The sequence below is a fragment of the Schistocerca piceifrons genome, chromosome 2, assembly GCF_021461385.2.
Source record: "Schistocerca piceifrons isolate TAMUIC-IGC-003096 chromosome 2, iqSchPice1.1, whole genome shotgun sequence".
Classification (NCBI taxonomy): domain Eukaryota; kingdom Metazoa; phylum Arthropoda; class Insecta; order Orthoptera; family Acrididae; genus Schistocerca; species Schistocerca piceifrons.
The window spans coordinates 142,430,974-142,458,281 of NC_060139.1; the positions used below are offsets into that span (position 1 = coordinate 142,430,974).

The following is a 27,308-nucleotide window of genomic DNA, read 5'->3' on the forward strand; positions in this document are numbered from 1 at the left end:
AGGGTGGGGACTAAACAGTGAGGTCATCGTCCCAACGGATTAGGGAAGGATGGGGATGAAAGTCCCCGGTGCCCTTTGGAAGGAACCATCGAGGCATTTGCCTGAAGCGAGTTGGGGAAATCAAGGAAAACCTAAATCAGGACGGACGGAGGCGGGTTTGAACCGTCGTCTTCCAGAATGCGAGTCCAGTGAGCTGACCACTGCGCCACATCTCTCGGTACCTGGCTGATGTCCTGGGCTCTGATTTCTGCTTCAATTTCTCCTAATTTTCTCCACTCACACTAGTGTTCTGTGTACTGTCAGCTAGTTCCTTTAGCTGTTTCAGAGCGGGTAATGAAGCAACTTCTCGTCCACTGCAGGAACTACATGCAACTTGGAGGAGAAATATACACAGATACTTAGCGTTTGTCACAAGTGTGTCTCACCAGATACAAGGTACAAAACGAAGTATGTGTGAATTGAGTGGAGTGTGCGGAGAAAGTACTCTTCATGCATAAGTTTCACAATCGTAGCATTCAGCACATAATTATGTTGTAATGAGTACTATCCGCTGGGAACGTAAATCTGATTCCACATTTTTAGATTTTATTATACAACAGCCTCGCACAAGACCATTATGAACTGTCCGATGCCACCTTTTTTATATGCATCCGTGTATTTATCCTATGATTAAGTGCTTCCTAGGGCTCTTTATGTGTGTTTTTCTAGGTATCGTTCAGTTCAGTTTGCCCAAAAACCTATTCTTCTTTGTAAATATATATAGAATATTCTGGAATGACGTACATTCTTATTCATTAACAAAAATATGTAAATATTCCAAATGAAATATCAGATCGTGAAATTGAAGTAATAAATCCTTAGAGTCACTAATTACAAAATTAAAGTAAAACCAAAATAATTGTTGAAATCAAATTGTGAATTAATTTTTACACATAAAACAAAGATGATGATAAAAATATGTTATTTGGCATTATATTTTATAATCTGTACAAAATTAACAGCAGTTAGTATAGATGAAATTGTTTTTAATTGTAAGTTACATTTTGTAATAAATTAACAATGGTAGCGATTGTTTAAATTGTATTTAAAGTGACGCAGCGAGGCTCTGCAGACAGTAAGTCAAGTTTTGTTTACTTCAGGAGTCAGTGCAGTTCAGTTCGAGTTCGGCTTAGCTCAGTTTCGTCAGTTGTTTTGCATTTATGTCAGTCCTGTCGATCAGCTGATGTCATTAATATTTTGCCAAGCTTGAAATTTTCGTGATGTTCTCATTATTCGCAGCATCCACAACACTGATGAAGTAGTAACGTTTAAAGTTCGTTATAATTTGCAGAAGGTTTTCCACTTCATTCTACACAAGCAACTTCTAATGAAATAGTGTGTGTACTAACTGTTGTCAGGCCGGCCGGAGTGGCCGAGCGGTTAAAGGCGCTATAGTCTGGAACCGCACGACCGCAGGTTCGAATCCTGCCTCGGGCATGGATGTGTGTGATATCCATAGGTTAGTTAGGTTTAAGTATTTCTAAGTTCTAGGGGACTTATGACCACAGCAGTTGAGTCCCATAGTGCTCACAGCCATTTGAACCATTTTGAACTGTTGTCTCAGTTTGCAACGTCCACGCTCGGGCGTACGTTAACTCTTTAAAGCCTGTACTATGATAAGTTGACGGGCTTCACCTTATAAGAAAGGATTTTAGTAAATATGTTGACCGCGTGTACCTGAATGGAGGCAAAATCAGACTTACGCCCACTCATTAACAACAATGATACGTCAAGCAAGTCTACAGTGCAACTACACGTTAGGACGGACAAGAAACATACACAGCAGATGCTACCAATTGTTAATAATACGGTCGCCAGCCTAATTAGGCATTAAGTGAGTTTTTTCCTTGTACAAGCGGGTGTACGTACAAGCATAACAACACGTAGTAATACTGCATTACTTGGTAAATTTTAAAACCAGAAAAATCTACTGAACTAATACTTTCCCTTTCTGTACTAATTTGGACAAGCTATACATACACAACATTACACTATAATGATTACTACAGACTGCGTTTTGTCTATTGATTCGTCTGAAGTCGGGCATAGGTTACCCTAGAAATAGCACTTTTGAAACACACAAACAATGTCGATTTTAATAAGGGTCAAACACTGATAAATTTAGGTTTTATATTGACTTTAACTTTGCAGGTCGAATCAGTTCAGTACACTCCAGAATTTAAACGAATAGAAAAGAAAAGAGTGGAGGCGGGGGGGGGGGGGGGGGGGGACCCTGAAACTGTTATGATCACTGAGTTGCAACTATTAACTATTGGAAACATTAATCACTCAAGATTTACAAAATATGAGGTACTACTCTTTTTGTCTTATTACTTCCTCATTTAACTACCATTATTTTTGTCTCAAATTAATTAAGCTTCATTACTAAACCAGTTCCAAAATTAACTTCCAACTTTGTCAGACCTTTGTTCTTTGCTTATATTTTCATTAACAATAAAGCTACTTAAAATTCATTCTAACATAAAAATGTCTCCAGGAAATTCTTATTAACATAAACTTTAAATCTTCATTTCGGGACACTCGGATTGCACAACATGTGGAAAGGACCCTGTCTAGGATCGTGACAAGGATAATTAACTGATAGGACAATTCTGGTAAAAGTTAAGTTGTTATTGAACAGTCAGGAACAAAAGTAACACTGGTCCACACGAATACAATTCTAAAGATTCAACCTGTTCATGACGATGCGGCGGTTGGCGGGCGGCGAAATGGCGAGCCGCACAGCACACATACAATCACAGCTCTAGCTCTTGGTGTATCGGCACTTTGCTTCTTCGTAGCGTCGCAATCCTTTTCAATTTAGTGCCTATAGAGTATAGCCATGCTGTGTAGTCGTCGGACACGGAACATCCGAGGCTCAATGAAATCACGTTTTCCAGGAGAGCCTCCTCGATCCAGAGCGTGTTTCTCAGACCGATGCCCAACTCCGACTGTATTGCTGAGCCCGTTATGCCGTGCCGCGCCCGTGTGCATTTTCCCGCGCTCGCCTGCCATCCACCTTTTACCTCTCCCCTACAGATAGGGTAATCACCAAAGGTTTTACATTCCACATATCCTAATATATTGCCTACGTAAGGACCAGGCGCACAATTACAATTTTAAACATGTTACAATAGGTTCAACATGTGTTACACTTCAATTCTGTTATAGCATTTCTTAAAATTTGATATAAATATTAAAATTCACATCTAAAGTTGCTTACAGTTTCTTTAACATAATGACATGAAAAGAAAAGAAAATGAAATCAAAATATTGCTTACCCTAATTTATCGAAAATCAGAAGAAAAATTTATTATATGTACAGTTGTTGTTACAAGTTGACGGAGTAGATACATGATATCTTGCCAGAAATCTCACAGTTCGTAATGAATCACGGAAATTCGTCGAGCAAAACGAAAGTAACATCTGGCGTTCCCCAAGAAAGTGTTACAGACTTTTTGCTGTTCCTGATTTACATTAACGATTTAGGAGACAATATGAAGAACCCTCCTAGACTGTTTTCAGATCATGCTGTGATTTACCGCCTTGTAAACTAATCATATGATGAAAACCAACTGGAAAATGATTAAGACATGATATCTGTACGGTGTGAAAAGTGGTTATTGATTGTAAATAAATAGAAGTGTAAAGTCATCCACGTGAGTAGTAAAAGAAACACCCTAAATTTCGATTACACGGTAAACTAAAGGCTGTGATTGCAACTAAATTCTTAGGGATAACGGTTACGAACAACTGGAATTGAATGATCATCGTGGGGAAAGCGAATCAAAGACTACGATGTTGACACGTCTACTAATGAGACTGCGTGCACTAACCTTGTCCGTTCTCTTGTGAAGTATTGCTGCGCGACATGGAATTCGCGTCAGGTAAGACAGAAGGAGGACGCCGAAAAAATTCAAAGAAGGGCTCGTTTTGTATTGCCATGCAATAGGGGACAGAGTGCGACGGACATGATACGCGAATGGTGGAGGCAATCGTTAAAACAAAAGCCTCCTTCGTTGGATCTTCTCCTGACATTTCTGTCACCAAATTTCTCCTCCGAATTTGAAAATATTTTGTTGGCACCCATCTGTATTTTGATACATGATCTTCGTAATAAAATAAGTGAAATAATAGCTCCGTGGAAAGATTTAAGTGCCCTATTTTCCCGCACGTTGTTCGAGAGTGAAACGGTACAAAAACAGATTTAAGGTGTTTCCATGAACTCTATGCCAGGCACTTCAATGTCTACTGCAGAGTACTGTCTACTGCATGGTATTCGAAAAAAGTTATTACTATCAAAATCCGTAATCAATATTAGTGTCTCACAAAATTGCCATAATGGTAATGACAATAATTATCTTTTAGAAACAATTTAGTTTCGTGAGAGACACAGTCAAACCATTTGGTATTTATCCCTCAGAAAATTTTATTTCACCCATAATGGTGTAATTAGCCCCATTTTGGGAGCAACTGCACTAGACGCACTCGAGAGGATAAAAACTGTAGGGAAAGAAAAAGAGTGGAATACACCCAGCAAACAACTGCTGACGGAAGATACAAGTTCTACTCTGAAATGAAGAAGTAGGCGGAAGAGAGGATTCGTGGCGAGCCGCATCAAACCGGTCAGAAAGCTGATGGCTCGAAGAAAAAAAAATTAATAAAAACTAAGACCACACTGGTCTACACTGAAGCAGCAAGGTTATACCTGATAATAACACCGAAAAGAGAATTACGTCTCCCCCCAGAGCCATGACGCCAAAACCTTGTAGCATGCCCTCTAGTCTGGGCTTATTTCGGCGAGGAAGGAAGTCCACAAGTTCGCTCATGTATGCCATACCCCGAAAAAGCAACTCTTTTATAACCATGTTCAGTAGAGCTACGAAGCTGTGTGAACGCTGATTAGTATGCTTCACCAACTGTTCCAGTCACTGACATTTTCCATGGGATTAAAATCGGATATTTTAGCGAAACGTTCGAAGTGCGAAAGGCTGCATGGGTGTCGGCCAAACCAGAAGTGTATACATGTAGCCTGTTGTCATCTTGGAAGACGGGAGTGTCCGCAACGTATTCACTATTGAGATGTGGGAGAAACTACACTGGGTCACTGAGAATGTTGAAATAAACGTCTTGATTGATGTTCACGATAAGCTGAATCAGTGCGCCCAAGTCATGGTGTGATAAACGTCCCCAAAATGTCAGAGAACCACCTCTAGCCTGAACTGAACCCTACCAAACACTGTATCAATATGACTCATATGACTCCATATGCACATTTGAATATATATATATATATATATATATATATATATATATTTATTTATTTATTTATGACACACACACACACACACACACACACACACACACACACACACACACATATATATATATATATATATATATATATATATATATATATATATATATATATATGTGTGTGTGTGTGTGTGTCATAAATAAACTTTCAAAAGCTGTGGAAATAACACCACTGGTCAGAATGACGTCAAATTGCAACGGAATATTATCGGAGATGTGGGAAAACGTATAAAAAAAGAAAAAAAATAGCGTGACATTAATTAACAGATGGCACTGTGTATGTCAGAACACGTAAATGAAAAAAACCTGTAATGCGAACGACCCACTGAAGTTGGCATAAACACACCGGGTACACTGCTTTTCCTCTTGTCGCGTCTGCGATATTCGCCATGACTGTCTCAGTGCAGGATCGCGCTCTGCTTGTAAAGTTGTATTACAAGAATGATGACAGTGCAGAAGTTCTGCAGACGTTCCGGACACTGAAGAATTTGAAGAAAGGCATCAATCCGATGTCTCCCGAGGGTCTGGAGAAAATGATTCGGAAATTCGAAAAGAAGGGCTCTTTTGGTGTGCAACTTTGTAGAGGGAGGAAACGAATTGATTCGACGTCAGTGGAAACAGTGGTCACAGTAGTGCAGCAGGAGACGATGGTGGTGTGCAAACGTGTAGTGCACAGACAATTGTCCGAACATTGGACACACCCGTGAGCACGATGCGTAACATTCTACGAAACATGCTACTTTGCTATCCATTCAGAATTACCCACGTGCACGAGTTGCTTCCTGTTGACCTGCCAGCTAGACAGACTTTTGCTTTATAATTTCTTGCTCACATGAAAGTGGACAATGATTGGCTGTGGAAGATCTTGTGGACAGACTAAGCCCACTTCCATCTGACAGGATATGTCAATATAAATAATTGCCGAATATGGGCAACGGAAAATCCACACGTAAATCAGCCAGTACCACTTCATCCTGAACAGGTCACTGTGTGGTTCGGGTTTGCGGCATCATTTATCATAGGGCCATATTTTTCGAAGAGACAGGTGTTTCCGGTCCTGTTACCTGTACTTTAATTGGTAAGGGCTATGAGTGTCCTTTGTTCAATCACGTCGTTTTTATGTAAGATGGCGCACTTCTGCACCTTGCAAATCCAGTTAATCAGCTGTTGAAGCGCCATTTCGGAAATGCTAGAATTAACAGCGGCCATTTCCCTATAGCCTGGCCGTCCCGATCACCTGATCTTCATCCGTGTGACTTCTGGCTGTAGGGCTATCTGAAAGATGTTGTGTTCAGTATTCTGATTGCAGACTTAGCTGCATTAAAGGCACGCATTGCGCAACAAATTCTGAACGTGATTCCGGAAACACTTCCATCAGTTGTGGAACATGCTGTTTCTCGATTTCAACTTGTTGCAGAAAACGGTGGACAGCATACTGAACATGCTTTGCGCCAGTCACCCGGAAATTAATAATCCGATTTCATTTTGATTGATGCTTTTTATGCGGCTTTTGGCCTCAGGGTGATTAAAAACCGATTTTTCCCATCCGATGTTATATGACCTTGCCGTGGTGGATGGGCTTCCGTAGCTAACAGTATCACTTCTGCACAACCCTGTCTGAGTAAGGTCATACGTACACCTTAGGCATTGTTGTATGATTCATTTGTCATTTGTAGTCGACCACTACTAAATTATGATGGTTACAGCGCCATCTATTGCTACATTTTATAACTATCTATTTGTCCTCTGCCAAACCTTTTCTCTCTTCTCCGATAATATCCGTTGCAATTTGACTTCATTCTGACCAGTGATATTATTTCTACAGCAGTTTGAAAGTTTAATTTTAATTATAATCACCCTGTACATTCTGTCATAGAATATATATATTTTAAATATATGTAATATATATATAGTATATAGAGAGGAAATATTGTTATCAAAAATCGCAGGAAGTACTCTACCGATTTACTTCAGCTTTTTAAGCGTTACTGTAATAAATGTATGTACACATGCAGAATATAAATTTTTATTACACATAATATGTACATACATATAAAATATATAATAGTGAAACGTTGTCAGGAAAGGGAGACGTCTTTCTGGCTTATCACTTCATGATTACACTACTACTACAATTTGCAATGACAATAAACAAGGCTCAAAGTCAGAGAGAGGGAGGAAGAGGAAATGGATAGAGGGATGGGAAGATAAACATAGAGAACGGAAAGGAGGAACTGAAGGGAGAGAGGGTGTAGGACGAGATGGAGAGGGTGGAGAGGAGAAGATGGTCAGAGAAGATGGAGGGAGAAATACTGGACAGAGAGAGTGTGAGAGAGGGCGCAACGAGGGTATGGGGACAGAAGATGGGGAGGAGAAGTTGGGGCGAGAGGATGGGGAAGAGATGAATGAAAGAGGGGGAGAGAGAGGGGTGGTAGGAGGAGAGGGAGAGGGAACGAGCGGAGGAGATGGAGAGAGAAGGTGTGGAGGAGGTGATGGGCAGAGAGAACGAGAGTGAGGTGATGAACAAAGAAAGGGGAAGGCGGAGATGGTGAGAGGCAGGGGCAGAATGAGATCAGGACGTATATCTTCTTCCGATACCTATTTATCACTTTTACATTTAACCAGATTGAGCGACGGCAAAGCATTGCCGGGTACAGCTATTAATAACAACAGTATGTAGGTAAATATGTACAGTGGTAATCTCATTCTTTTCTTGCCCAGAAATGCAACGGGAACATGTGTAAAAATTCTTCTGTATTACATGGGAGGCAGCCAGCCTGAAACACATTGAAGACAGCTCCTGGTCGAAAGAGGCATAACATAAGGAATGCAAACACAGTGCAGTCGACATCTGAATTATTTATTAAACGCAGCAGTTTCCAAAATATTTTGAAGTGAACGAACAAAGAAGGTTATGTTACTTTGGGAAAAAACGAAAAGATCGTGATAGCGGAGAATTTGATAGCTTCCTGGGCCACATTATACTCTCAGTAGTGCACAAAGGACACAATGAGTGCGTAGTAAATTTATGGAACAAAGAGTGTGGCTGGCCTGTTTTCAATACTTATATGGCTACAGACAGCTTTACAGAAATATCACGCTGTATACAGTTCGACGATGCACATTAGTGGCAACAGAATCGTAGCCCTGATAAACTGGTTCCTGTAAACTAAATATCTGGACAGTGGTTAAGCACGTTACATGATGCATACTAGTGGTAGTCAATCTGGGACCTATTGTCCACTTGTGGGCGTTCTGGGTTTAGATGGAATGGGTTTTAAAATCATTTTCATTACATTTTCGAAATTTTTTGACATACAGTGTTTGTTGAGTACTCCTTCTGTGCTTTAATTTATTGTTACTCAGTTTCATGCATTTCATATAGTAAGAGCCCTTCCTTACTTTATAAATCACCATTGCTGCGACAGTGGTGTGCAGTTAGAATATTTTGCCACTAACATCGATACAAAACTGAGAGGTGTGTAAAAACATGCAGACTTACCCTGATGCATACGACCCGTATGAGAATATTATAGCTGATGAGCAATTGGTAACTTGTAGGGGCAGGTGTCCTTTTCGCCAGTTCATCCACTTAAAACCGGGGAAGTATGGTGTCAATACATGGACTGTATGGGCCAGCGCTAATTACTACGTCACAAACATGCGGGTGTACAAGGGAGAGGGCGAGGACAGACCCTAGAGAAAGAAGTCAGGGAACAACTGTAGTACCGAAATTGACAGAAAATTTAGCCATGAGTGTATAAATATCACATCAGATTATTTCTTCAAAAATCTGGAGTTGGGCAGAACGATAACAAGATGATCTGCTTGGAACAATAAGTGAAAACCTTCGTGAACTACACGCAGAATTTGTGATAACAAGGGCGTGAGAACTGCACCATTAAGATAATTGCAGGAATCACCAACAATACTCTCCTATTGTCCCCCAAAAAAGTTAATTAGACGATAGTCACCCTGCTGAGTACTATGGATTTCAAAGAGTAAATAGGCATAGGTGATGTTGCACAACCTACTGTAATCCTAGAGTATAATACAACTCTCAACTGTAGGCACAACGGGCAATTTGGGTAGGACTTCCACTATAAAACGTACGACAAGAGGATGCCTCAGGGTTACTTGTTATAATATTTTGTATATTAGTGTCCTCAATGATTTCTTAACTTGACAGGATCTAAATAATGTCTTGAAGAAAGAAACGAAAGAAGATAAGATGGTCTGAAACTGATGACATCTCCAGTAAAGCAAAACAGAAGTCGGCGCAGGAGAGTTCCTCCTTTTCAATCTCCTCCTTCGAGGGGCGAAATGTGGACAGAATACCTTACCCGAACATCCGTAGATATAAAATATCCAGGAAAGTGTACAAGAAATTTTCTTTTGTCTATGAACAGAGCTACTTTGTTTTAAATGTAGGGATATTTAAGATAAAGTACAAAGGCATTATCTACAAGAGCTTACACACATAGTCTTTTAGGAGGCCGCGCCTAGATGCCTCGCGGTCTAGGCACCTTGCCGTGGTTCGCGCTGTTCCCCCAACTGAGGTTAGAGTCCTCCATCGGGCATGGGTGTGCGTGTTATCCTTAGCGTAAGTTTGTTTAAGTTAGATTAATTAGTGTGTAAGTCCAGGACCGATGACCTCAGCAGTTCGGTCCCATGGGAACTTACCACCACTCTGTTCTCCTTTTTTCATTTCAGTAATGCACGTTTTTATGAAAGTTTATTAAAATACACTCTCGGACAAAAAAAGATGCCCCACGAAGGATTCATCCAAATGGAACGAATGTCAGTATATGTATACGTACAGAAACGACAAATGACTACAATTTCAGAAAAATTGAATGCCTTTATCCATCATGATGATGGAGAAAGTGATTAACAAACTGAGCAATTCGGTAACGTATTGGTCCACATCTAGAATCATGCAAGGTATTATTTGGTTAGCACTGGTTGATACAGTTTTCGGGTATGCTCGTGAGGGACATTGTGCCAAACTCTCTTCAATTGGAGGGTTATATCATCGAAATCCCTTAAAAATATCCAGTCGGAACCACTACCACGGTCTAGCTGATCATGGTGGGTTTGGCAAGCATGAAGACACTTTCACCGCGTGAAGGTGGGCATTATCTTTCTGAAATATAACCCCAGTGTATGGCTTACCATGAACGGCAACACAACGGCTCGTAGAGTATCGTCGACTTACCGCTGTAGTGTAATGGTCCCGAGGATGACAACCAAATGTTCCTGCTATGAAAAGAAATAGCACCCGGATCAACTCTTTCGCTGCCGAGCCGCACGGCGGGCGACAGCCACGCTGGTATCCGAGACATGTCCAGGGCGGCTACTGGTCATCGGGGCCCAGTTCGAAGCGGGACTCATCAATGAAGATAGTTCTACTCAAGTCATTGAGATTCAAGGCCAGAAACGTTTCTTGAGATGCCGTGCTGCGTGGTGGGGATAACAACCAGCCTGACGCCCACCATACAGCTTGAAAACCAGGAATGATTGTCTGGTGAGCCATTCGTTTTCAAATCACAACGTCAACGGTTGTTATCCACGGCACTCCTACAGCACACCGAGCGAGGTGGCGCAGTGGCTTGCACACTGGCCTCGCATTCGGGATGACGACGGTTTAATTCCGTGTCCGGCCATCCTGATTTAGGTTTTCCGTGATTTCCCTAAATCGCTCCAGGCAAATGCCGGAATGGTTCCTTTGAAAGGGCACGGCCTACTTCCTTCCCCATCCTTCCTTAATCAGATTAGACCGATGACCTCGCTGTCCGGTCTCCTCCCCAAACAATCCAATTCAATACTACAGCACAGCGATACGTCGATGATAATGTGCACCCCGTTTAGTTGCCCTTGATGGCAAGCCAGCCTGCGCTTACTTTTCAGTAACATAATGCCCACCTGCAGACGGCGTTTGCTTCTATTGCTGGTGTTTGTGATTTCCAGTCCCTAGCTTGGCTAGCAAATTCACTAGATCTCTACCCATCTGAGAACATTTGAAGCATTATGAGCGAGGTTCTCTAAACAGCTCGGGATTTCGACGATCCAATGCGCCAATTGCACAGAATTCGGCACGGCAGCCCTCAGGAGGACATCCAACAACTCTGTCAAATTACTGCAAAGCCGAATAACTGCTAGCATAAGGGCCACCGGTGGATCAACGCGTTACTGACTTGCTCAGTTTATGAAGCTCTTTCTTTTGAAAAAATAATTCCTTCGTGGTGCGTTGTTTTTATGTCTTAAAGTGTAAATAAGAATTCTGCAGTAAATTAAATAGGGTCTTATTACTCCGGCCGTTGTGGCCGAGTGGTTCTAAGCGTTCTAGTTAGGAACCGCGCTGCTGCTACGGTCGCAGGTTCGAATCCTGCCTCGGGGATGGATGAGTGTGACGTCCTTAGGTTGGTTGGGTTTAAGTAGTTCTAAGTTCTAGGGGACTGATGACCTCAGATGTTAAGTCCCATAGTGCTCAGAGCCATTTGAACCATTTGGTCCTATTAGGCCACTTGTACTTAACGAAACAAAATAAGTCTGGCAGTAAGAAGGTTAATGCCTCTTTGCGCCGTCGGTGTTCTCGACACCTCGTGCCATTTGAGCAGCAGCGAAGTCGGGATTCGTCGGACCACACTACGCGCCTGCTGTCAGCCATTGTCCAATCGCCGTTGTTAGGCGAACTGAAGAGATGTCTAGCGTTGTGTGTTGCTGTGAGAATTATGTGCGTGGTACCCGACCGCATGCAGTTCTTTTCGAAGTGATACCTCTAAAAAAGTTTCAGAAGGTCTTACATTCACTGAAGGCAGCAGTTCCTGTCGTATTTGATACCGATCGACACGGACAAGGCGTGACGCTCGTCTACGATCGCTGTTGATCAGGACCTTTTCTAAAAAATGGTTCAAATGGCTCTGAGCACTATGGGACTTAACATCAGAGCTCAACAGTCCCCCAGAACTTAGAACTACTTAAACCTAACTAACCTAAGGACATCACATACATCAATGCCCGAGGCAGGATTCGAACCTGCGACCGTAGCGGTCGCGCGGTTCCAGAATGTAGCACCTAGAACCGCTCGGCCACTTCGGCTGGCGGACCTTTTCACGACCGCTGCTCTAATTCTGTGTTACATGGCTGCGAGCGCCCTCCATTACTTGCAGACACATTGCACTGTCCGGACTGAGAAGGAAGTGATGGAACTTGAGGTATACCGAGTGGTTATAATTAGAGAGCAGGTACTTACGGGGCTCCAATGTTGGTTGTAAGTATCATATGGTGGCGAAGCATGGTTGATTTCCTAACGCATTAATGTGAAAAAGATTTACATTCGAAAACAAATTAGTTCTAATTTTAGCCATCAGGTGTAAACATGGCGCTGTACAGCATCTTACCGATCTCCGGTGCTCGTACTGAACTAACTCTGTAACGGAAGTTAACAGAAAAATGCACACTGTGCCTTTCTTACTGGTTTGAAGTTTCCTTTCCACGCCCCATTCAGAATCCCTTACGTACCGAAACATTCCTATACGTCTTTATTGCTTTCGAAGCACCAGATTTGCACCAGGTGGACAAAATTGGAACTATTTTTTCCAGAGTGAATCGGATCCGTATTGACATGGGAGAATATCTACCATATTTCGCTGTCATACCGTAATTATAGCCCACTGTTCACCTTTGTGAGGTAATACTGCCCCTACGAGTTGCGTTTGCGGGTATCGTCTAAACAAGCTTCGCACTTACTCTCCCCGCATACCGTACGCGAATGGAATGGGAAGCAAACTCACACGTGGTACAAAGTCAAATACCCTCCGCCATGCGCTTTCCTATGATTTACATGTAGGGTACATTCAGAAATTTTTCAAGGAGAGGCAAGGTTCAAAACTTTAGCGATTCGATATAACTGATTTAGTTTGAAAACATATCTTGCTCCAAGAAAGTAGTTTGACAACAATTACGAGAAAACTTTTTGAAATGCACAGCGAGATATGCGCTTGGAGACTGATAGGACTGGACTGCCAAATAAACATAATTCGCTCAACAACAAATTTTGAAAAGTAACAAGATAGAAATACTTGCTCACGTTTACTATGACATTATAAATGGCAGCCAGTACCCAATTAGCATTCTTTCGAAATCAAGCGAGTGTGAGCAGGACTTAAACCCACTACTAGTTTACTATACTGAATGCGCCGTTCCACAGGACGCTGCTCAAATAGCGCAGACACTTGTACATCTAAAAGATGTAAATAAAGTACATTTATTAAAATCTTAATAATCAGTTCACCAAAGTTGACAGCTCTTCAAAGTTTCACAGGATTATACAGTGCATTTCCCGCATCCAGGAATAAGTTTAAAGGAACCCTTCACAATACTAATAAATAACAGAAACCCCACAAATAAGTATGACTTAGGGCTTTGTCGGCCGTTTTGGCCGAACGGTTCTAGGTGCTTCAATCCGGAACCGCGCTGCTGCTACGGTCTCAGGTTCGAATCCTGCCTCGGGTATGGGTGTGCGTGATGTCCTTGGATTAGTTAGGTTTAAGTAGTTCTAAGCCTAGGCCACTGATGACCTCAGATGTTAAGTCCCATAGTGCTCAGAGCCATTTGAATGTAGGGCTTCTGGACATTTGTGGTAAGGTCTTATGGGATTAAACTGCTGAGGTCATGGGTCCGTAAGCTTACACACTATTTAATCTAACTTAAGCTAACTTACGCTAAGGATGACACAGACACTCTTGCCCGAGGGAGGACTCGAACCTCCTACGGGGGCAATCGCACGGACCGTGACAAGGCGCCCCAGACCGCGTGGCTTGTATCCAACGCCATTAGTTACTGACTCCTCAATAATGAATCAACTGCAACAAATCCTGGCGAACATGGTAGCAGCAGTACATAACTAGACAGAAACTTGCGAGAAAAAATGCTGATGACGGAAGCCTAATAGAGTATAACTAAGCTAAACGTACAACATCGACTAGCCCAAGTTTAAATAGTCGCACAATAAGAATCTTAAAACCGGACACACTCACTGAGCAAGTTCAGACCAACAGTACACTAATCTAGTGTCCTGCAAGCCCCGATACTCAAACGAATAAACGGCCAGTTGGCAGACAATATTTAATTCCAACCAGCGACAACAGGAGCAGATTAACAGGCGGCAGGAATTTAACACCAAAGGGTAAATGATGACTCTTTCTCAAGTCTGTCGGAACCAGCAACAAACACCATGTAAGGTACTGACTGTACACCAATAGGGAGCGAAGTTCCAGATAAAAAGCATTAAACTTGACTACACTGTATGTTAAAGTCGGCTCCGCAGCACTGCCGCACAGCAACAAGAAATATTCTGAAACGCTCGCCTTAAGTGCATTAATTTTTGGTTGAACAGTGAGTATCCCAAGTGGTAACTGGTATATCAGTCTTCCTTTGGCAGCGCACTGCGATCCACCGACACCTTCGTGCGATATACATCTGCTCACTTCGCCTCCTGTCTTTATATCGGATAGGCAACCCGCCGGAGTCGTTCGCTCGGCTGTGTGCTGCTCTTAAGGCACCCCCTCAGGCCGTCCGGTCGCTCTCGGAATGGACTCCACGCTCGTGTTGCCAGCTCTCACCTTCCCTCTTGACCACCAGAGAGAGAAGTGCCCGGTGCGCCTGCAAAAGGCACGGAAGCCGCTGCGCCCGCTCTCTCGGGCGCTACACTCGTCGCCGTTGCTGACAAGGGAACCTCCCCATCGCACCCCCCTAAGATTTAGTTATAAATTGACGCAGTGGATAGGCCTTGAAAAACTGAACACAGATCAATCGAGAAAACACGAAGAAGTTGTGTGGAACTATGAAAAAAATAAGCAAAATATACAAACTGAATGGTCCATATGCAACACAAGGAAAATGTGAGTCGAGGAGCGCCGTGGTCCCGTGGTAAGCAAAATATACAAACTGAATGGTCCATGTGCAACATATGCAACACAAGGAAAATGTGAGTCGAGGAGCGCCGTGGTCCCGTGGTTAGAGTGAGCAAATGCGGAACGAGAGGTCCTTGGTTCGCGTCCTCCCTCGAGTGAAAATTTTACTTTCTTTATTTTCGGAAAGTTACGATCTGTCCGTTCATTCATTGACGTCTCTGTTCACTGTAATAAGTTTAGTGTCTGTGTTTTGCGACCGCACCGCAAAACCGTGCGATTAGTAGACGAAAGGACGTGCCTCCCCAATAGGAATTGAAAACATTTGATCGCAGGGTCACAGGTCAAACGATTCCTCCACAGGAAAACACGTCTGATATATTCTATACGACACTGGTGACGGCATGTGCGCCACATGACAGGAATATGGTGTCGACCCACCTAACTTGCACACTTGGCGAATGGGTAAAATGATTCCTCTACCTTGCCCGATTTAGGTTTTCTTGTGGATGTGATAATGACTCCCAAAAAAGTGATGAAAACATAAGAGTTTGTCACATAAACTGCAACAAATGAATGCAACAGTTTCACAGTCGCACAGTTTTCCCTGTGCTCTGTCAAAACATATGTTTCTTACGTTTTCAAATGTTACCGTGTGTAGACCATCAAATCCTGCATATGTCCAAGCAAATCTAAACATGTCCTGGAATTTTGGAGTGCGAAGTTGATTATGTGTGAGTGCCTGAACTTTAATAATTGTGTGAAAACAAGAAATTAAACTTTTCACTCAAGAGAAGATTTGAACCAAAGACCTCCCGTACCGCAGCTGCTCACGCTAACCACGGGACCACGGCACTCGTAACCTCCCACTTTCCTAGATGTTGCCTACCTTGCGCATGGACTACTCAGTTTGTATATTTTGCTTATTTTTTTCATAGTTCCACACAACTTCTTCCTGTTTTCTCGATTGGTCTGTGTTCAGTTTTTCAAGGCCTATCCCTGTGCCAGTTTATAACTAAATCTGAGGGGGGTGCGATGGGAAGGTTCCCTTTTGAGTAACAGCCAAAGAGCGTAATGACGCGCACGGCCAGCTCTTGAATCTCAAAAGATTGATAGTTACCTATTTAGTACTTTAGGGTGGATTACTTTAGTACACGAACAGTAGAGATATATGAACAGAAAATGCAAAGTACATCTTTTTATATAATTGCATAGGATTCCGCGACCATTTAGTTGACACAAAAGGTTTCTGAGTGGCGTACATCGTAATGTAATGCACTATACTAGAGAGACCAAAGCCTCGGTCACTGTTACACAGCTCTTTTTCTGCATCTACCGGTGTGCTTTAATTGTGTGGAGTCGATTACATTTTGTCACTGCTGCTCACTGAGAATGATTCTATATTGCAATTTTTAAGAGGTTGTTGTTATGACTGGTCACTTGAGACGGAAGGAGCTGGATCTTCATCATAATGGGTTGATGTTGTGCAGACGTTAGGAGTCTGCTGTTACACTACTGGCCATTAAAATTGCTACACCAAGAAGAAATGCAGATGATAAACGGGTGTTCAAAAATGGTTCAAATGGCTCTGAGCACTATGGGACTCAACTGCTGTGGTCATAAGTCCCCTAGAAGCTAGAACTACTTAAACATAACTAACCTAAGGACATCACACACATCCATGCCCGAGACAGGATTCGAACCTGCGACCGTAGCGGTCGTGCGGTTCCAGACTGTAGCGCCTTTAACCGCTCGGCCACTCCGGCCGGCTAAACGGGTATTCATTGGACGAATATATTATACTAGAACTGACACGTGATTACATTTTCATGCAATCTGAGTGTATAGATCCTGAGAAATCAGTACCCAGATCAACGACCTCTGGCCGTAATAACGGCCTTGATACGCCTGAGCATTGATTCAAACAGAGCTTGGATGGCGTGTACAGGTACAGCTGCCCATGCAGCTTCAACACGATACCACAGATCATGAAGAGTAGTGACTGGTGTATTGTGACGAGCCAGTTGCTCAGCCACTATTGACCAAACGTTTTCAATTGGTGAGAGATCTGGAGAATGTGCTGGCCAGGGCAGCAGCCGAACATTTTCTGTATCCAGGAAGGCCCGTACAGGAACTCCAACATGCGGTCGTGCATTATCCTGCTGAAATGTAGGGTTTCGCAAGGATCCAATGAAGGGTAGAGCCAGGGTCGTAACACATCTGAAATGTAACGTCCACTATTCAAAGTGCCGTCAATGCCAGGCAACGCCGGTCAACTGCTGTCTGTGTATGAGAAATAGGTTGGAAACATTCCTCATGTCAGCACGTTGTAGGTGTCGCCACCGGCGCCAACCTTGTGTGAATGCTCTGAAAAGCTAATGATTTGCATATCACAGCATCCTTTTCCTGTCGGTTAAATTTCGCATCATCTTTGTGGTGTAGCAATTTTAATGGTCAGTTGTGTATCTATTGCTTCTTGCATTGATTCTCTTGGTCGGTGCTCATTGGCGAATGAGTCGTGGGCTCCTTTTTTCCTCCTGCTGGATGTAGACCTCTCGGCGCAGTCTCTCACCCGTAGCACTCGCGTCAAATGTTGATGCGTACTGTTGGCCCCTGAGAGCCGGCATCCAGGATGGGGAAAGCCCGTGTCCAACGTCTCTGTTCATGTTGGTGGAGGTATGATTTACATCTTTTCACTGATACTGCATTTCTTTAAGGCCGCCTGCTTCTCCAGTACTCGAGTTTCGTTAAATTTGTGCTGTTCGAGTCTTTGCCCGAAGTAATAACTGTTTCATCGGTCACGGGCTCCCGTCGGATAATGTTGTGGAAGCTGATACTAAAATGTAGACTTTCACGGCCGGAAATATCATGTCCATTGTCATTATCCGTGCTGTTATGCCGTGGTCGGTTGATGAATTCTGTGTCGATTCCCAGAATTCATCAACCGACCACGGCATAGTAGCCCAAATAATTATAATGGACGTTGTGGAAGCTGCACAACATTTCAGCGAGACAGCTGTTCTTCATCTTGACGTATTACTACAATGGCCCACCATTCTATAAGTTGGTTCAGTAGAAAAGTGCAGTCGCCGAGCGGTGGGGCTATAACGTCATCGTAGACCAATCATAGCGCACGGTGACATCCAGTGTCCCTGCGGAGGCCTGAGCTTTTCTAGCGAGCCATATATTTGGCGAGACACTGCAGCAAAACGTCAGTACGCACCTGAAGATGACGAGCAGGTGTGTCGTAGAAATATTGTGCAACTCTCACAACATTATCCGACGAGACGCTCGTGGATAAATAAAGCAGATATTACGTCAAGAAAGTCTCAAACAGCACATCTGGTACCTCTGTGGCTAGGAGATGGTCAACGGAATATGTGAGTTCGATAAACTCCGCAACAATAGGAACAGACTGTTGCGCTCTCTCGCATTTTTATTGAGATGTCGGGACCAACAAACTACACCGACGTTAGGCAAGTTTTCTTATTATAAGGACTCTGCAGCCTCTAAAAGGATGAAACAACGAGCCAGCGTAGCTTTGCTGAGAGAAAGAATCCTTTATACTAGACGAGAATTAGAAAGTCTCCACGAACTAGGAGAGGGTGGACACTTCTACGTGTTCGCTTTCGGACTTGACGAAGCAGCAGGCCGTGGCGTGAAACTTCCAAGTTCCATCGCCGTACACGCCTATCATCGCGAAAACATAAACCATGTAGACGTCTTATGTTTAATTTCACAGGTAAATAACTGAATGACACTGAGATATCGGCCTTAGAAAGAGGATTAAATTTAGCGTTCACTACTAAAACCTTGCCTGTCAAGGATTTTATTAGTGCGATTGGGCAAGGTGTCTCGAAACTTGCCAGTGAGACTGCTGAAGAAATAAGGTGAGAGACGTGCAGGGCCGTATCTAGGATGCCCGCATCCAAGCAGAAAATCAACACTGAAGAAGGAAAAGCTATCTGTTCCTTCATAGAAGGCACAGAAATAGGATTTTTACCTGCTGACAACGGAAAACCTACTGCCCTTTTGCCTGCAACAACCTACTTCGGCTAGATGATTTTACTGCAGGACTCGTCTCCAGAAGGATCCAACTGATGCGACACAACGGAAGACATCCGCGCTCCTCAAATTCTGACTCTTTTCTGAACACCTAAAGAAGTTCTTTAGAGTACAAGCGCCAATACCACCACGTCTTTATAGCTGCCTAAGATCCATAAGGAAGCTGTTCCGTTTCGCCGCATTGCGAGCAATGTAGGAGTCCCAACATATTACCTAGCATAACATCTTGCTGCTCTTCTGAGCAATTTGGTAGTAAAAAGTGAACGTCATAATCGATACTCAGAAGATTTTATGCAACAACTGAGGACTTTACGTCTCGAACTATCTCACATATTAATGAGTTTCGATGTGGTCCCTTTGTTCACACGAGTACCTCTGGCGGATTCCTTACAACTTACAAGACCTAAGTTGGAGGATGACGTTGTATGTTTGTGGGTGTTATGTTGCCGAGTTGCGCAACGAATTGATCTGACAAGTTCCTTTTGGCTCCTGCAAGAAGCAATTGCCGCCGCACACTACTACAGAAGTCAGACAGACGCTCCTAACGTACCAAAAATGCCTGAAAAACTTTCCGCAATAAATATCTCCTGGAGTCGTCCGCTGTAAGGAAAACAAACAAAAATATTCTATTTTCTTACGTAACTAGTGGGATAGTTCGGTACTGGAGTATTGCTAGTTAGTGTGAGAAAAACATTAAACGGACGGAAAATATTATTTATTGCAAAAATATGAGAAAATCAAGTGAAACATTTATTTATAAAGTGATGCACAAATTTAAGGGTTATTTTAGGAATAGGAGGTTACCTATCATGGATAGGAATCCTGTTAACGTAATTCATATATGAAGTGAGGGAAAGCTCTTTTATCCCTTTTCTTTAATAATGTTATTTACTCGGCAGAATGGCTGAGAGCCGCGCCTACTCAACTTGAATAATTATCCGACTGAATTTTTCTAAGTACGGTCGAGGCTGTCACGTGAGAAATGTAATGGAGTGACGTGAATGAACTATGTTACTTCTAATGAAGGAAAAATGGGGCGCGCCTACACTGTGGTGCACAATACCGTGAGCTGCGATGACTGCTGCCTGCGTCGTTCGCAGCTGAAAAATGACAAAACTATCTCTTTCTGTCTGGTTTGACCTTCGCCAGCCGAACTCTCACTAGGTTTTGATTAAGTCAAGGACTCCTACCAGCCCCTAGTCTAACCAGACGGATAACCAGTCCACCGCGATGCCACTCAATGTTCGTTCTCAGGCGCTAACTAATACTCTGTCTGTGTTCACACCGCACTTAAAGTGTCGCGGTCAACACAGTGAACAAACGCTTAATCACGAGTGACTCTGTATAGAGTATCACTCCGATTCGCTAGCGACAGAGGTGCTCCGTCAGTGCAGTACTGAGAGAGACTTTGCTCCTCGCTCTCTACGTACACGCACGAGCGCAATCGCTCGTGCTATGTGTTCCCGTTTCATGAACATCAACGAAACCACCCCTCTCCACTCAAAAAGCGAATGGGTGTATCATCTGCTGTTCTTCCCTCACTCCAACGGTTCATTTCGTCAGAAATAGTTCGTCAATAAGCGTTACTCTTACAAACGGCAGAATGGCGCTCCGTTTAAGCCGACCACATTAGAAATATATAGCATCTACATCAGGCATTTACTGTCGAGCTGTGAGAACTCTGAAACTTCGCACTAGATCCGTCAAAAAATGCTTATTCTGGGGCTCTTTCCAACGATATAGCCGGTTTTACTTTAAGGTGAACACGCAGGCCATTATCCCTTTTCTCTGAGCGCCGGCCGACCGCTCGATCCCGTCTTGTGTTGCCGTAGCAGAATAAGTTTTATCATGGTTCCGGGAGGCGGATGTCAGGCAAAGAATTGCAATCGTCACTCGAGTGCTTCAGTCTCAAACAATGGACCGTAAGCATTCGTCCATTAAATATAAATCAGGATAAGAATCAAAAAGTGATGATGAACGTTGGATGGGAGTAAGGGTCAGATCCAAAGTATAATTAGGCGAAGGATGGAAGGGTCTCTACGGCCAGTTGCTTCTACCATTTCTCACTGACCCCTTCTTCCAATCTCCCCATTCTGCTTAGCTAACAGAGTTGTCTTCGCTGATTACATTTGCATTGCCACTCAATGAGTACTCGCCGTTTGTTGACCACGCCCCACAGTATAGGGGGAAAATGTTCTATTTTGCGTGTTATATTGTGTGACTGGAGAAACGGCGTATTTTTTTACGTTTTCAATGTCAAGGCTGTTCCCAGCTCTGGTCACACATAGTACAGATGTTTTTCAGCATTCCTTTGTTGCTGTGAAGGCAGCCACACAACGCTTCTTTGTAAGGGCTGTCTCTGTGTGTGGCTTCGACGGTCTCATGTATGTGCTTTGGCCTGCATAATTTATAAGCATCCATCTTACTGTCCAGAAAACAATTTTTAAGCAGGCTGACCTCTTTCTTTAGTTTCACATGCGCTCCTGGGTGAATTCTTGGCTCTTTGTGTGTACAGTGTTGGCCAGTGCCTGCATGGGTCCTTCAGTTACCGACAAGTGTTTCACTTTTTAAGGCAGGCGAAAATGGCTGTTGTCACCCAGAAGTTTTTCTCTAGGTTCGTATTCCTGCCACATTTCTGTCTATGCTCTACATTAGTTCCCGTAGAAGTCCACGGTTACCTGCACATTTCACTTTGTCCGACAGGTTCTTCGCAAGGCGTCCAATCTTAAGTGGAGGGAGGACATTCGCCAGCCTGTCCCTTGCGTATCTAAAGAAAACCGCAAAGTCCACATCTCTCCCAGCCACGGAATGGTTTCTGACTTCACACTTGTCCTTGGTTGCAGGCGCTGGAAGTTGTCGTAAGTGATCTACGGCGTAAAAATTACAACCTGTGTCGTGGAAACTTGAATGGAGAATCAGCAAGCCATCGAGGGACTTATTTGTCTACAGACAAATGGTGAAGTACTCTTGTCATTGTGCCTTAAGTCGCAGAGAGTCTGTATGGAAATTGTGGACGGAGGACTGGCACATTTACTGCTGCCATGTTTGCGTGTTGGGAATAGGTGTCGGAATCATCGCACCCTACTCTAGATCGATCATTTCTGCAGTTTTGGAGGGCTGAACTTGGAAGCGCCAGAAAAAGGTTAAAGAATTTAATTCAAGACAGTCCTGTAAAGGTTCTTTTCAGTCTTGACTGCAGATCAGCGCAGCAACAGAAGAGATAATTTCTATTATCCATTATTAAAACCGTCAGTGGCTCACAAAGGATTTCAGTATGAAGGCAACAAAATCTTCGATCTTTTGCAGAAAAACATTAAATTAAAACTGTCACAGTTTTCTTTTTCTTTTTTGTGCTAGTTCTTAAGTGCAGTTGCGGGAGTGGTCCTAACAGAAATAATATCCGGCGTTCTGCAAGGAAGTGTTATAGGCCCTCTATTGTTCCTGATATATATTAACGACATAGGAGACAATCTGAGTAGCCGTATTAGATTGTTTGCAGATGAAGCTGTCATTCACCGTCTTGTAAAGTCATCAGATGACCAGAACGAATTGCAAAATGATTTATATAACATATAAGTATGGTGCGAAAAGTGGCAATTGACTCTGAATAAAGAAAAGAGTGAAGTTATTCACAAGAGTATTAAAAGAAATCAGCAAAATTTCGATAACGCGATAAGTCACACAAATCTGAGGGCTGTAAATTCAATTAAATACTTAGGGATAACGATTAAAAATACCCTAAATTGGAACGATCACATAGATCATGTTGTGGGAAGAGCAAACCAAAGTGTTCGATTCATTGGCAGAACACTTTAGAAGGTGCTACAGGTGTACTAAAGAGACTGCTTACACTACGCTTGTTGGCATATTCTGGGGTATTTCTGTGCGGTGTGGGATCCGCATCACATGGGACTGACGGATGACACCGAAAAAAGTACAAAAAAGGGCAGCTCGTTTTGTATTATCGCGAAGAAGGGAGATAGTGCCACAGACACGATATGTGAATTAGAGTGGCAGTCATTATAACAATGGCGTTTTTAGTTGCGACGGCATCTTCTCGTAACATTCCAATCACTGGTTATCTCCTCCGGTTGCGAAAACATTTATTGGCTCCAACCTACATAGGGAGAAATGAACATCACGATAAAATAAGAGAAATCAGGGCTCGCACAGAAAAATTTAAGTGTTCTCTTTTTCCTGCGCGCCGTTCGAAAGTAGAACGGTAGAGAGACAGCTTGAAGGTGGTTCATTGAACCCTCTGCCAGGCATTTTATTGTGAATAGCAGAGTAATCATGTAGATGTGGATGTAGACGTAGAGCAGATTAATGTGTTCGTTAATGTTAACACTGATAATGTATACATATCGTGTAATGTGACTCATTTCCATAAATGAATCGTTCAAATATTACATGGAATATGTAACTAACTAACTAGCTTAACTTAGAAGATGTGCTGAAGAGTGGCTTACTTACATTTATAACATTTATATGCTCAGAAAATTTGCATAATGTTGCCTCGAATACACTTTTTGAAATTCTGAAGGTGGCAGGGGTAAAACACGGGGATCGGAAAGTTATCAACAATTTGTACAGCAAACACACTGCAGTTATAAAAATCAAATGACGCGAAGGGGAAGTAGTAGTTGATGAGGCAGTGGAGGCAGTGGGACAGGATTGTAAGGTATGCACGATATAAATCAGTCTGTACACTGTATAGCCTGTGAAGGAATCCAAGGGAAAAATCTGGAAACGGAATAAAATTTCGTGGAGAAGAAATAAAAATTTTGGGCAGTAGATGGTTTGACACACAACATCGTTGTTAGACGTGGTCTACCAAAACCAGTTCATAGATGTTGGCCACTGATGGAAACGTGTATACGATTGCACTTAACCCACTCAGCTTCTGGTAAGACCTGAAGATGGTCTATTGAAGCACCGAAACTGATAGCCATATAATAAATAACATTGTAAGGACGGCTATAAGTGTTCCATTTTATTGCATAAGTCAACGGCCGATGTCCCTCTAACCTCCAACCGAAAGGATGGACATATAAAAACTTCAAGAATTGTCATTGTAATTCCGTCAGGGGCGCTAAATGAAATGGAATATCATTTGATGGGGCGGATATCTTTTTTATACCAAGTTACAAGACGAAAATCAACAAAAGTAAAACAAGTATAATCGAATTTAATCAAATTAAATGAGGCAACGTTAAGCAAGCGAGATTAAAAAGTGAGACACTGCATGTATTAGATGAGTTTTGGTATTCGTGTAGCAAAATATCTTAAGAATAGAGAGGGTATAAAATGAAGACTGGCATTTCAGAGAAAGAATTTTATTCACACGAATACGTAAATGTTAGTGTTAGGAAGTCTTTTATAATAGCAATTACCTGCTGTGTCGCCTTGAACGGAAGTGAAAGTTCACAAAAAACAGTTGAGAGATGAAAAAAATATAAACTTTTGATACCTGGTGCGTCAAAAGAACTCCGTACATCAGATAGACACATTAAATAATGAAAGAGTGGTAATAGACGGAATTGGGAAATAAAGGTATTTGTGACAAACCTGACGAAAAGAAGGGATTCTTTGGTATAACATCCTGTGGCATCAATGAGTCGTCAATTGGACTATAGACGTTAGGGCTCGGGGGAGGGGGGGGGGGGTAAATGTTGTTGAGATCTAAGCATATTCAAATGGACGTACGTTGCAGGAGTTCTGCACGTAATACACTCCTGGAAATTTAAATAAGAACACCGTGAATTCATTGTCCCAGGAAGGGGAAACTTTATTCACACATTCCTGGGGTCAGATACATCACATGATCACACTGACAGAACCACAGGCATAGACACAGGCTACAGAGCATGCACAATGTCGGCACTAGTACAGTGTATATCCACCTTTCGCAGCAATGCAGGCTGCTATTCTCCCATGGAGACGATCGTAGAGATGCTGGATGTAGTCCTGTGGAACGGCTTGCCATGCCATTTCCACCTGGCGCCTCAGTTGGACCAGCGTTCGTGCTGGACGTGCAGACCGCGTGAGACGACGCTTCATCCAGTCCCAAACATGCTCAATGGGGGACAGATCCGGAGATCTTGCTGGCCAGGGTAGTTGACTTACACCTTCTAGAGCACGTTGGGTGGCACGGGATACATGCGGACGTGCATTGTCCTGTTGGAACAGCAAGTTCCCTTGCCGGTCTAGGAATGGTAGAACGATGGGTTCGATGACGGTTTGGATGTACCGGGCACTATTCAGTGTCCCCTCGACGATCACCAGTGGTGTACGGCCAGTGTAGGAGATCGCTCCCTACACCATGATGCCGGGTGTTGGCCCTGTGTGCCTCGGTCGTATGCAGTCCTGATTGTGGCGCTCACCTGCACGGCGCCAAACACGCATACGACCATCATTGGCACCAAGGCAGAAGCGACTCTCATCGCTGAAGACGACACGTCTCCATTCGTCCCTCCATTCACGCCTGTCGCGACACCACTGGAGGAGGGCTGCACGATGTTGGAGCGTGAGCGGAAGACGGCCTAACGGTGTGCGGGACCGTAGCCCAGCTTCATGGAGACGGTTGCGAATGGTCCTCGCCGATACCCCAGGAGCAACAGTGTCCCTAATTTGCTGGGAAGTGGCGGTGCGGTCCCCTACGGCACTGCGTAGGATCCTACGGTCTTGGCGTGCATCCGTGCGTCGCTGCGGTCCGGTCCCAGGTCGACGGGCACGTGCACCTTCCGCCGACCACTGGCGACATCATCGATGTTCTGTGGAGACCTCACGCCCCACGTGTTGAGCAATTCGGCGGTACGTCCACCCGGCCTCCCGCATGCCCACTATACGCCCTCGCTCAAAGTCCGTCAACTGCACATACGGTTCACGTTCACGCTGTCACGGCATGCTACCAGTGTTAAAGACTGCGATGGAGCTCCGTATGCCACGGCAAACTGGCTGACACTGACGGCGGCGGTGCACAAATGCTGCGCAGCTAGCGCCATTCGACGGCCAACACCGCGGTTCCTGGTGTGTCCGCTGTGCCGTGCGTGTGATCATTGCTTGTACAGCCCTCTCGCAGTGTCCGGAGCAAGTATGGTGGGTCTGACACACTGGTGTCAATGTGTTCTTTTTTCCATTTCCAGGAGTGTAGATTAGTGTGGAGCACCACAGTAAACCGTTCTTGGGGCTTCTAACAACCCTACCACAACAAAGGTCAAAATTTTAACAATGATTATGGTGTTGCTCACGCTGCTAAATACTGCATTTTCGGGCAACAACAAAGTTATTAAGTGGCAGGTGTCATTAGAGCACAGTTAATTAAGTCATTTCATGTAATAATGAATAAAGTAGGCACTCATCTTTTCGTGTTTCCCACGCTGGTTCCGTTGTAAAATCATGGCTCAATCGTCGAAAATCTTGGTGGTGATGTTTCCAAGCTCGGATGCAAAGAGGCCTAGGTTTTATTCTGCTATATTCAAAAGTTTTGTAGATGCGCTTCACAAACCATTCTTGAAGATTAAACCTTTCAAAGTTAGCACAACGGTGATGTAAAAAATTAATCAGCGCTCCTTTTTATTACTTTTGTTGCAATATCACGTAACACACAAAACATCACTTCACAATACAAAACATACTTGAAAACATCTTCCTCGCTGTTAAACTTCGCATTTTATATACTGGCTACAATATGCGTCTTTCCGACATGACGTCCAAGACTTAACTTTCTCAAGGTCCCCAAAAATCAGAGTTACAAGTACGTCAAAGATCATAGTGACAAAAGAAATAATACACATCAGAATAATATCATTGCAACATAAACATATCGAGGTATCAAAGTATCTCTACATTAATGAAATCAGATCTGAATGTTGTCTCAGAAATGTGTTAACTATTCTACAGAAACCCAATAGAATGATGCTGGTATCGAGAGGTTGAGTTGAGGTGCCGTAATGGTTACGTAATTCAAGTACC

General features: G+C 43.3%; 1 protein-coding gene across 1 annotated transcript in view; it reads left to right on the forward strand.

Moving 5' to 3' along the window:
- Positions 1-27,308, forward strand: part of LOC124775199 (glutamate receptor ionotropic, kainate glr-3-like) — a 194,334-nt gene that overhangs the window by 91,539 nt on the left and 75,487 nt on the right. The window lies entirely within an intron of this gene.